Here is a 12,478-nt window from a genome sequence, read left to right as displayed (position 1 = left end):
TGCTGGTGATGAAGTCAGAAGTGGGCAATGCCCTGTGACCTCTAGCAATCCACAAGGGCCTCTCAAGAGGTGTGAGTGACTCATGTTGCATTCCATATGAGAAACCTCAGAAGTCGGATATGTCCTAGTTGGAATCTCCCAATGTTATTGCAGACAAATTTGGAGTCGAAGAATTCCTACTGGGAACAAGTACAATGGAGTGCCACTCAACGTCAGAGTTCCCACTTCTAAACTCGGGGCAAGTCAATCTACCCTGACTCGGAATTGAATTTCGACCTCCGACGTCTGAGTTGTCTCAAGAAAAACATTGATACCTGTCATTGAGTATCAGATTCGTTAAGATTTATTACAGTCTTCATGATGACGTCTGATGAAAAGCTTGTTTCAATTATAATAACAAATCAAGTTTAGTCAGGATATGAATAATGAATCCAATCAGGCAATATAGGCCCTTTGAAAACTCTCACACTAGGGAGCCATGTGGCAACAGCCTCATTACATAAATTAAACTCAGTCCTAAGACTTTATTGTGAAGGGTTGAAAGCAAAAGGTCAAGGTGTTCTCACTGATGTATGTAGCTAACTGTTGCTGTCCTAATCAGATTGTAATGTTTTTGTCTAGCTAGCTATGACATTCATTGAGCTGTAGCTATATTCTAAATCAGGGGCGTCGCTAGATATTTTGGGCCCTATGAAAGAAAATCATGTTGGGCCCCTCCCAAATGCTAGGTGGGTCTGGGGGCTCCCCCGGAAGAAAATGTGAAAAATAACCCCTTAAATGATGACTTCTGGTAGCCTAGAAATCTAGACGCACCCTAGCGCAGCAAATGTAATTTGATGTCAGGGTAGTCTAGCAACTCTTTGTTGGCTTGCGAGCTGGAAAAATGAAACTTAGATAAGGCCAATCACATCGTGTATAGAGTCGGTAGGTGGGCTTAACATAATGATTGATGGCATAGTTGCAACAGTTCGGCGTGAATTCCCTGCTACTTGAAAACAAAGAAGATGGACATTGCTTTTGACGAACAGCATGACACGAGTTAAGCTTTTTTTTAAGTTGGCAAAACTTTGAACTAGCCAACTAGCTCCGCTGGTGGAAAAACGCACGGGACTCATGAGTTGTAGCGCTATCCTATTGTGTGCAGAGGGAATTTGAAAGACAACCGATTATCCCGGCCCTCGGACTGAGCACTGTGAATGGTGAGTCTCCAGACCCTACATCTTGATGTGGGTCTGGCTTGTCAGGCTAGACTTCTGGTGATTTTTGTGGAAACTAATTGCAATAAATTGAGATACAGTATATCTAATAAATAATCACATTAATATACAGCCTATTAGGTCTGACGAAAACCTACACAGATTATTGTATTCACTTCACTTCTATAACTAAGGGATACTCCGCTATAAGTAAGGGATAATCCGCTGCGCGTCGGGGTCCGGTTCGGCTTGTCGGGACTTATTTTCCCAATAATGACCGGCCTTCTATACATTATCCCGCTTATTACATGGCTTCTTGCCAAAACGAAATAATAAACTCCCCACGCCTATTTGTTACCGTTCATCGTGACATTTGCTGAAACAAATAGTTTGCAACAACACATGCTGAACTTGAATCAAACATTCTTTAGAACACAGCTGATCAACTGTCTGCTTTCACCATAGACTGTATATATAGAACTGGACAGTGTGGTTGCATTCAGCAGTGTTCTATGGAATTGAAGCCGCCGAGGCGACGCCATCTTGGAAAATTTGCAACCAATTTGAAGTGCGGCTGCGCAGCAGAAGTTAAAGCATGCGCAGTGAAGAGGAGTCGCGGTCAGGCACGCCCACTCAGTTGCCACTCAGCGAGTTAAACACGCCCCTTGTCAAGTGAAACCCGCCCCCTTCTCCTTCCCACAACGCAAGTCGACTCGGCGCCGAAGGCTAGCTGGCTGGATGAATTTTGCGGCTGTGAGTTAAACAGTACAAACAACAATCGGTTTGTTCTTGTCTGGTAAGTGTTGCGTATCAACTGAAAAGTTTTTTTTTGTCTATTGTTGTTCTTAAATACGTCTAAGAGAGCTTATTATGTTGATTATAGACTGTGACAATTTAGTATGGTGAATACTAATGAGCTAACAACAGAAATACGGACAGCGAATTACATGCTAACGTTAGCAGCTACATTAACGTTACCGTCAACGGGAGGCTAAGTTAGTCGTTGAAGTGAAGATTAGCACACAGCTCCCGTAACAGTCGATGCATGATATACTTGGTTTTATTAGTTGTTGCTGTTTTCAAATATCTCAATCTTAATGTATGCCATCTCCACATGGAGTAACCATTGACTGTACATGGGGATTAATAACACTAGACAGTCAGTACAGTATATGATGTGATAAAGCAACGGTATGATGTGATAAAGCAACGCAAGTTAACGTTAACGTAATGTGAAGCATGGACCTCATCAACCCGTCATGTTAATGTACTAGCCAGTTTGCCAGCGTTGCATTTTTTCTAACGTTAACGACAGACACCTCTGTTAGAGCTACTTCTGTGATGGTAGGTCGGTAGTTGTAGACCGCATAAGTGAATGATCGATAAATGAAACCCCTGCATTAAACACTACGCCAAGAACCAGTCACTTCCCAGGGATATCGGTGAACATTTGAGAAAGACCTTAGTTTGTCATCTAACGTCCATGATCAGTCATACTGATAACGTTATTTTTCAAGCTGACGCAAGTTAATAACATTCCCACCGCATATTTAAATGTGTAGTTAACATTAGGCAGGCTGTGAAGTTTATTGCACACATATATTTAATTAATTGGTATTACTAGTGGTGTTGAGTGCCTGATTAGATGCTTTGTAATGTTGTAAAATTGTCTGACTAACTTTATTGTAACTTTCCTTTTTGCAGGTAAGATGGCTGAATGTACTGGAGGTGGCGGCAAGGTGGTCTCCATGGTCTACATTAGTCTGCAAGCAAGGGAATGCCTACGTGAAGTGGTTTGGCTGGGGTGGTCTGAGGTGGCATGTCCTCCTCCTTTCTCCAAGTCCCCTGACATCCATCTCCCTGACATCACCCACCGTCACTGGATCAACCTGAAGCCCCTTATACATGGGACATTGCACAGCACCACTACGTTCTGAAAACACATGACTTTCAATAACTTGCGTGGCACCAAGAAAGGTCTGCCGCTGCTCTGAACCTTCTGTTAATGTGACATCATTCATACTTGAGGCTGTACACATCCCTTTGTTTCTATTTTCTTTATTGATGTCACCCAAACTTTCTGTATGCCCCTGAACTCACACAAATTGTAAATTGCAATGCGCCATTTAACCAGTGGTGTAGTGTAGTTAGTTAGTTGCAGTGGTGGGTATACTGTGAGCAACCCCAAATGTTATTGAATACGTATCCTTGCCTATTTTAAATGGGTATGTTGAGATGATGCTTTTTAAATGGGTTTACTGTGTAGTCCTGTGTATCACGTAGACTATACCATATTAAGGTATTTAAGTATTTAACTGTAGTCTACACAAAGATGTAGACGTTACAAGAATATTAATATCAGAATAATTATTGGTTGATACTAAATCAATATTGAATGTTTTTTTTTTATTTCTTTTGTGGGATATATCATTCAGAATGTTGCAACATGACCGGTCTTCAATCAGCCAAACAGGACACATCGTAACTCCTCTCCTAGTTACTCTCCATTGGCTCCCTACAGTAGCCAGAATTACATTTAAATCTCTCACTTTGGCCTATAGGACACTGACTGGATCTGCTCCTTGTTATTTTAATTCAATGATCAAGATATACATCCCCAACCACCCACTGCGGTCTTCTGATGAGCGTCTGTTGTGTCAACCAGTCTTAAACGCTAGGTCAAATTCAAGACTCTTTTCCTCAGTGGTTCCATGTTGGTGGAATGAGTTGCTCAGTGCTCTTCGTTCTTGTGATAGTTTTTGGTCTTTTAAGCACTTCTTATACATTATGGTTTGTATGCAGTAGTACTGTTTTATTTTCATTATAGGCTGTTGATTAATTTGACATTTGTTTATTATTGATATTCTCCTTAATGTAGTCTTACCATGTTATTGTTATTATATTATTGATTGAATGGGCATTATTATTTATTATTGCTTTCCCCCCTCATTTTCATTGTTTATTTCATTAGGCTATTGATTGATCCCTGTTTTATGTATTATATTGTTTTGTATTTGTTAAGGGTAACCATAACCATCATCATAATGTGGTATTTTCTTGTGCACTTGAAACAAAGAATAAAAATGTTTCTTTAAACGTAGTACCACTTTAAACACATCACACACTGAACAGCAAAGTAGCTTCCTGATTTTGTGTAAAATGTTTAGTTTATGTTTAGAGTATCCTGATGTAGTAGGTCCATGTTCTCATATTTTTACAGCTGACATGAAGGCTGCAATATTACATTTTTGATTTATAATGGAGCACCCTCTCTGACTAGCAAGCCTGTGGTAGAGGCATACGATTACAGACATATTGAGAGAGACATATATCAATGAGATGTCACAGTTTTCAATTTAGACGTATTATTTTGAAATGATGTACGTCTACGGGAGGATTACACATCACTGGCAAGACCTGATCAAATCATACCAATGCAAAATGCTTCTCCAGCAGTGCAATCGCAGGTAACAACGATACCTTAACGCATTTTCAGATACCGCTGTTCTGAGTGTGACGGGTCACTCCATTCTACTGTTGCTTCTACACATCACCACGGACAACCACTTGGATCAGGTTTCTTTATTGCTGGAACAAAGTATGACAGTGTGGAATTGTGGGTTCAGCAAATAGATCTCGGGACAACAATCCAGTATCTCGTAATCTCCAGTCTGGGTAAATGCTATAGCCTACAAATACTTGAATATATTTGTGCTAGTTGCAAATGTAAATGATATATCTATGAAACAAAATAAAACTGTGTGTGATCGTATAGTAGCTAAGTTTTAGAATATCTGATATAAGCCTTGAATTACACAACATACATACAGTACATTTCAACATTACAATAGTGAAACTACTTGATCCATTTTACATTATATTGAAATAACAAAATAAGGAACATGTTTATCATTGCAAACGCAGCACTCGAGCACATGTGGCTAATCTCCAAACGACCACGCTGGTCTACAATATAGCTAAGCTAGTGCAAGCTGCTTATCCATATAAAGCTAATGTATAAGGCAGCTTGCACAATGAGAATAACATGACGATGAAACCATTTACACAACATAAGAATAGTTACCTGGAACAAAGTATGACAGTGTGGAATTGTGGGTTCAGCAAATAGATCTCGGGACAACAATCTAAATAACATGTAAAGCAAGTGACAATTAGCACGCTAGTTCACATGAAAATATGCTTCGTTGCAAGTCTCTTAAACATGACTTTACAAGACACATAAATCATCAACTGAACTCAAAATAGTTCACTGAAATCATTATAAGTACATTACATGACAAAATACGAGACATATGTACTTAGAATTACAAGAAAACATTGTTTATCCCAGACCTCCCAAATTGCGTGACTTACCCAGTATCTCGTAATCTCCAGTCTGGGTAAATGCAACGCGAATCCCACTGTCACACTAAATCAACCTGCCTCTAGATGGCGTAATTGCATCAATTTTAATATAATTTAACTAGCAACTCTTTTTACTCCGTTACATACACCCCCCTTAAATTATGCTAAAATGAGGCAACGTGCATGAAAATCTGACAGACAGAAAGAAAAGAAGAGAAAGAAAAAAAAAGTGTATCTCGAGCACCGATGTACCAAAATCTCAATATCATAAAGTCTCCCATAAGAAGTGCGTAAATACAGGGTGGTACCAAAACCCATACTTATCACAGAGAAACAGAGATGCCCTCTACATCTCACAGTGTTGTACATAACTTTGCCCTTATAGTATAGAGAATGTTCTGAAATAGATCACAGATCAGGTTGGCAATGAGAAAAAAAACAACAAAAAAAACAGTTTAATTGAACATACTAAACTCCCATAGACACTGCAATGAAACTAAATGCAGACCCTATGATAGGTTCAGCATTCCCCAACAATCTTTGGCCTGACATCTCACAAATAAGCCTATTAGGATTCCTCACACTTCTCCCACATCTTGTGACAACTGAAGGGGCTTGTGTGTTAGGAGGATGCGCACAAACAACTTGTTCTGGTCTAACGTCATCTAGATGTGGAGTGTCACTAAGAGCAACAGATCCATCAACAGGTAAGTGTGTGATGTCGTGTACTGGATCTGGTGACTTGTCAGTGTGTGCATGAGTGATTTGGTCAGTTACAGAGACATCAAGAACACGGTCCTGCAGTTCATCTGACTGGTAATCTCCGGAGGCATCTACAGATAAGGCCTTCTCAACGCCGTCTTCCTCAGGAACACTCTCACTCTCCACTTCCGCCTGGACCGGCGACTGCATGAGCCAGTTCATGGTGCGCGTCTGAGAGTCCTCCTTATCAGCCGCTGCAATAGAACTCTGAGCACTGACACACAAATTATTAGACTGTGACTCCTCAAGAGATGCCAGATTCCCATCCTGTCCAGGGAATGTTAGGAAGTCAACAGGGAGCAGCATGTTTCTGTGTACGACTTTTTCCTTCCCTGTGACAGCGTCTCTGATTCGGTACACATTAACTGCAGACCTCACAGACACCACATCGAAAGGAGTTGAGTCCCACCTGTCCGCGACTTTTCTCTTTCCTCTCTCACCACGATTAGCCAGCAACACGCGGTCACCCACAGACAATGGCATTCCTCGGACCTTTCGGTTGTAGACTTTGGCATGACGGTCTTGTTCTCCGGTTGCATTGTTTTGGGCAATCCGCGCTGCTTCTGATAGGTCCCTCCTTAGGTGGTGCACAAACTCATGATGACTGACGACGTTGGTGTCCTCCAGAACATGGTGAAACATGATATCGACAGGCAAGCGTGGGATCCGCCCGAACATCAGGAAAAATGGTGCAAAGCCTGTTGTCTCATGCACCGTGCAATTATAACAGAAGGTCAGCATTTGGAGCATCTGTGGCCACCTGGACTTGCACTTCGGAGGAAGAGCTCTTATCATGCCTCCAAGAGTTCTGTTGAACCTTTCTGTAATGCCATTGCCCATGGGATGATACGGAGTCGTATGGGATTTATGCACACCTGCCATCTCCAGTAGATCTTTAAGAAGCCGGCTCTCAAAGTTAGCTCCTTGATCCGAATGGATTCTTTTTGGGAACCCATAGATGCAGAAAAATTTATCCCAAAGACATCGGGCAACTTGCTTTGCAGACTGGTTCCGACAGGGGAAAGCGAGAGCTAGCTTCGAGAAATGGTCTGTGACAACAAGAACATCAGTGGTCTTCTTGTCACCCAATTCCGCTGTCCAAAAATCGATGCAAACTAGTTCCATGGGAGCTGAGGTGCGAATATTCTCGAGAGGAGCTCGGGCATCTGGTTCAGGAGTCTTCCCTAAGATACATCTCTGACAGTGCTTCAAATAACTCACGATATCTCTCTGCATGCCTGTCCAAAAAAATCGTTCACTGGCCAGAGAGAGTGTTCTTGAGCGGCCCTGGTGACCAGCTATATCATGAACTCCATGAAGGACTTGCTGTTTCAGAGCTTCTGGGGTGACAAACTGAAAGATCTTCCTGTCCATGTGGCGGTCCCTCCTCACTCTGTAGAGGAGTCCATTACGCACCCTCAACTTCTTCCAGTGTTTCAACAGCCTGAGCACAGGGCTCGACTCGGCTGCTCTCTCGCCAGCGCTTGGCCTCCTATGCCGCTGCACATAAAACAGTACTCTGTTCACTACAGCATCTTGCTGTTGTAGATTGTGCAATTGGCTGAGTGGAATAGCAATGGATGGATCTTCCCCAGGCAGCTGCAGTGACTCTGGGCTTGTGCAAGACAACCTAGAGACCCCTCCAGTGCGATGGGCATCCATGACTGCTGACACCTCCTCAGCACTGATAGCACCTCCAAAAGACAAATGGGGATCTGGTTCGGGACTCAGGGCTTCATCACCATGGTCATCGGTGGTCTGAACGGCTTGACAGTTGGTGGTCATTCGAAAAGCATCTTGCACTGTGCCGGTGACAACTCCATTGACTTCATCCAACAAAGACAAGTAAGGCTGTTTCATCAGGCGATGGCTTACACAGGACTGGACAAAAGGTTCACGGCTTAGGGCATCAGCGACGGTATTCTTCGGTCCTGGGACATACTTCAGATCGAAGTCATATGCCGCTAGTTTCGCCACCCATCTTTGTTCACATGCATCCAACCTGGGTTTCGTTAGGATGTAGGTCAAGGGGTTGTTGTCAGACCATGCAGTGAAGTGCACCCCTTTCAGCCAGTGGGAGAACTTATCACATACAGCCCACTTCAAAGCAAGGAACTCTAAACGATGCGCTGGGTAGTTCAATTGGGCACGTGACAGTGTTTTGCTAGCAAAGGCCACTGGCCTTGCAACCTCTTCTCCAGGCTGGAGCTGGGAGATGACAGCGCCAATCCCATCAAACGAAGCGTCTACTGCCAGGATGAACGGCTTCCCGAAGTCAGGGTGGGCTAGCGTCACAGTGTGTAATAGATCGTGCTTCAAAGTGTCAAAGGAATCCTGACACTCGGGGGTCCAGTCTTCTGGCTTGAGCTTCACAGGACTGCAAGACTTTTTCTTTGGCTTCCTTCCTCTCTGAGCTTTTCCCCCATTGTTTTGTTCTGAAAGAAGCTTGAAAAGGGGTCTGGCCTTAGCTGAACACCCTGAAATGAAATGTTGATAGTATAGCACCATGCCTAGGAAGGACCGAATTTTCTTCTGTGAAGGAGAGACACCGTCACTGTCCATCAGATCAGACATCTGTACTTGGCCAATGGCTTCAACCTTTCCAGGGTCTGTCTGCACTCCCGACTCAGTGATGACATGGCCAAGAAACCTAACTGTTCTCCGCAGAAAGTAGCACTTTTTCGGAGCCAACTTGAGGTTGTTGTTCTTCAAGCGAGAGAAAACCATCTCCAGACGCTCAAGAGCTAGCTGTTCAGTCGGAGCAAATACCATGAGGTCATCCAGGTAACATAGGAGACTGGTGAAGTTCTCATCTCCAAAAATGGAAAGCATCATTCGCATGAATGTAGCTGGGCTGTTAGACAGACCTTGAGGCATCCTGTTGTACTCATGCAGACCAAAGGGGGAAGAGAAAGCAGTGTACTTCTTATGGTCTTCATGTAAAGGTACATTATAGAACCCAGAGGTCAGGTCCATGGTGGAAAAGTAGACATTTCCACCAAGTGCAGCGAGAGCATCGGCCTGATGAGGCAGTGGGTGTGCGTCCTTAACCGTTCTTGCATTAAGCCATCTGAAGTCCGTACAGATGCGCAGATCTCCATTTTTCTTCCATACAAGAACAAGTGGCGATGCATACTCACTGCTGGATTTACGAATAATGCTTCTTTCTTCCATATCATTGAGAGCTGTTCTTAGTTTTTCATAGTGGTTTGGTGGCACTCTGCGGTAAGGCAGGCGGAACGGCTTTTCATCCACCAAATGTATCTTGTGCACAAAGTCAGATGCCTCTCCACAGTCCAACTTGTGTCGCGAAAAGATCGTCTCATATCTCTCAATGATCTGCAAAAGCCTGTCTGTCCACAGGTCAGAGACTTCACAGGCATCCAGATCCAGGTCATGTAGACCAAGCTCATCCAATGCTCTCTTGATATCTCCTCTGGACCTTGTCGTAGAAGCACCAGTCACAGTCTGGGAGAAAGCTTGAATGCTGTCAGGCTGAGATAAGTCTTCGGCAGCGATGCAGGGAGACACATCTGCTAATTTTGTGTTTCTCTTTAACACTACCGGCTCAGTGGTGGGGTTTATGATCTTTACTGGCAGCCATCTGTCGCCCCACATCGGTGCAACAATCCTGCCGACCAAAACTTTCCTTGGCCTGCATCTTGATTGAGTTGGTTCTACAACCACTGTGCTGCCTGCTGATATAGGCGCAGATGCAGGCAGTTTGCCCCACACAAGATGCTCACTCTCTGGTTGTAGAGTCACACACTGCTGCAACTTCAGCGTACCAACCTTGACAGGCACTGTCTCACCTCTCCACTTCTCCATATTTGAAAGAACAGAGAAGAAGTGATGACAATCCTCATCACTGCCACCACTGGGTTCGGACATCAACCGCCAATAGCTGTCAGTCTTTCTCATGAAATGAAGAATCTTCTTAATAGCATTGCTACCCAATATCACTTCATCAGTCTGGCCAGGCACCACAAGCATTGGAATGACCATCTTGCAATCATACACCACCACATCCACATCATATATAGCCTTAGGTGTGACTTGATGACCGCCACAACCGACAATGATGACCCCATCAGCAGAATATTTTCTCAGGCCTGAGTTATGCTGCAAGAGGCGTGCTTCTGCTGCTTCGCTCAGTGTGCATGCCATGGAACCACTATCTATCATTGCTTTCAGAGTAATGTTTGCCGCCGAGATAGTGGTATAGAACAAACTATCAGACTTCTGTATTTTATGTAGGCCTTGAAATACAACGGTTTTGTTTGAGGGTACTTTGGAACTGAATGACTTGTACAGTGACTCAAAATCCTCTGTGTCGTCAGTGGGAGGCTCACAAACAGGGTCTGCACTGTCCTCCTCTTGATGCAGACCCATCAGTTTCCCGACTGAGCGGATTTCTCTTGTGCCGGGCAGCTGCGTCTGGAGTGGTCAGGTGAATGGCACAGAAAGCAGAGTTTCTTGTCACGACAGTGAGTCAAGGCAGAGTGTTTAGCATCACTACATACAGCACATGGCATGCTATTCAGACCCTCAATCCTGGGAAGTCTAGGCGTAGACGCCCTGTTTGACATGGCCTGAGCAGGAGTAGCTCTCTGAAGTAGAATTTTTTCTAACATCGTGATGACACGGTTAAGAGCAGGGGACTCAGTCGACTTGGCTGCATGAAGGTCCTGTCTGTCAGGTAAAGACGCACCAGCGCACGGCATTTCAACCTTGTTCACGTGCACATTCTCATTGAGTTTCCTATTCACAGATACAGTACCCTTAGAGCGAATCTCATTGTGATATTCATCTAGCACATCTTGGACCTCTTCAACAGACCACTTATCTATTGTCTTTGACCTGAACGTCATGGCAAGCTCTCTAGATGGACAATTCTTGATAAACATACGCGTCACTTCAAGAGCGGGGCAGTCTAGTGTTTTACCTTGTTCTTTAAGCCGGACAGTGGCAACATCTGCAGCCTGATGGAGCCTCAGCCAGTAGTCATATGCACCCTCATCACTCTTTGGCAGTGTAGTGTAAAAGTCTGCTAGGGGGAGGGGTGAACAGGGGACGGCAGCAAAATGTTTACGTAGAAGACCATAGATGGCTTCCGGGTTCTCAATTACTTTAATGCCACTGTTCCGAATCCCAAACTTTACAACATCTTTTGCTTTGCCTCTGAGATGCGTGAGTATTTCTTCTGCTTGTTGCTCTGCTTTGATATTTGTTTTCTTTACGTAACTCCTCATTAAGTCTTCCCACTCACGAACATTCACTGTGTCTGTGCTATCCCCTCTGAAGGTTGGAGGCTCCTTCACCTTCCTGTGAGGCACCAGTTGAACTTGAGACAGGTCCAGACTCTGTATGGATGTGTTAGTGGGTGTGCTGAGCATGTGTGCTGTGCTAGGCGTGGGCACTGCTTGTGTTGGGCTGAGGCGCGCAATAACGCTATCCGCCAGCTGCTGACCAACATTCCTAATTATGTCACTCATTTGACTCACTATGTCAGGTAACAGGGGAGTAGTGATTGGGGTGGACGTATCAACAACCTGTGTGTTTGGTGCATGCTCAGTGTGGTGATTCTGGGAAGAAAACCCGACCCCACTAGCTATAGGGGCCGCTGCGGCAATCTGACTATCCCCCACCACATGAACGTCACCTCCCTGAACAGGACTATCAAAATCCAAAACTATTGGAATCCCCCTCCCTCTACCAATGCTTTCACCAAAAGGCGTACTGATATACCCTCGCCTGTAGCTCATATTGGAGTATCATGCAATATCAAACAATCAGTAACACAGTATCAGTCAATCAGTAACAACTGCATGAAATATAGTCAGAAAAGGGCTAGCAAAGAAAAGTAAATAAAAACAACTGAGGCCTACACTAATGTGTGAAGCGATACGCTGTCCACCTGACAGTGTGACGAAGCCGTCCAGTAGAATGGTCCCGGGTCGAGGTGAAGATCCAACTTCAAATCGATGAGTCACGGCACCAATGTGACGGGTCACTCCATTCTACTGTTGCTTCTACACATCACCACGGACAACCACTTGGATCAGGTTTCTTTATTGCTGGAACAAAGTATGACAGTGTGGAATTGTGGGTTCAGCAAATAGATCTCGGGACAACAATCCAGTATCTCGTAATCT

At 44.1% G+C, this 12,478-nt stretch overlaps 1 long non-coding RNA gene across 1 annotated transcript in view; it reads left to right on the top strand.

Annotated features, from left to right (window-relative positions):
• LOC121697146 overlaps nucleotides 1-12,478 on the top strand; it is a 33,935-nt gene that overhangs the window by 3,511 nt on the left and 17,946 nt on the right. The gene's annotated exons all lie outside the window — the stretch shown is intronic.

Source organism: Alosa sapidissima, chromosome 22 (genome assembly GCF_018492685.1).
Source record: "Alosa sapidissima isolate fAloSap1 chromosome 22, fAloSap1.pri, whole genome shotgun sequence".
Lineage (NCBI taxonomy): Eukaryota > Metazoa > Chordata > Actinopteri > Clupeiformes > Clupeidae > Alosa > Alosa sapidissima.
This window is presented reverse-complemented; position numbering and strand designations above follow the sequence as displayed.